Raw genomic sequence first — 621 nt, 5'->3', positions numbered from 1 at the left:
GTTTAAGCTCAAATGACTTAGCAGCTACATCAGGATTTTGGATAGATAAGTGAATTTCATCTGCTGTAGGATTTGCATAATCTCGTAGGGGTCTAGGTTGGTGTTCATTTTCTATTCCTTGATTGTTCATGTTGTTTTCCATTATATCAGAATTTCTAGATTCTCTTCTCAATCTTCTAGCCTTTCTAACGGTGCGTTCTAATTCCGAATCGTAGGGAATAAGATTTTCAGGTCCAAATTTATGCATACAATTTGAAATCAGTACACAGTAAAATAATTAAAGAAATATTAAAATAAGTTGCAATTCAATTAAAAATTTTCTAATAATCCTAATTTGTTCGTTACTCTAATTATGATTCTTGTTTACTTCCCGACAATGACGCCAAAAACTTGATAGTGATTTTATATATGCTTAAAAATAGAAGTATTTAGTACTGCTGATAAAAGATTTAATTCCACAGTAACTGCACCAAAAACTTAATAACAGTTATATATTTGATAAAGGTGTATGTATAAAATATTCAATAATTGTAAAGTCACACTTATCAACGCAAGTATACGTATCGCTTAAGTAATATATGGCTCTAATGGAGTCCTAGATATCGATCCCACAGGGAGTAA

Source organism: Phalaenopsis equestris, unplaced genomic scaffold, assembly GCF_001263595.1.
Source record: "Phalaenopsis equestris unplaced genomic scaffold, ASM126359v1 Scaffold001189, whole genome shotgun sequence".
Lineage (NCBI taxonomy): Eukaryota > Viridiplantae > Streptophyta > Magnoliopsida > Asparagales > Orchidaceae > Phalaenopsis > Phalaenopsis equestris.
The sequence above is the reverse complement of the archived record's forward strand: the minus strand, read 5'-3'. Positions refer to the sequence as shown.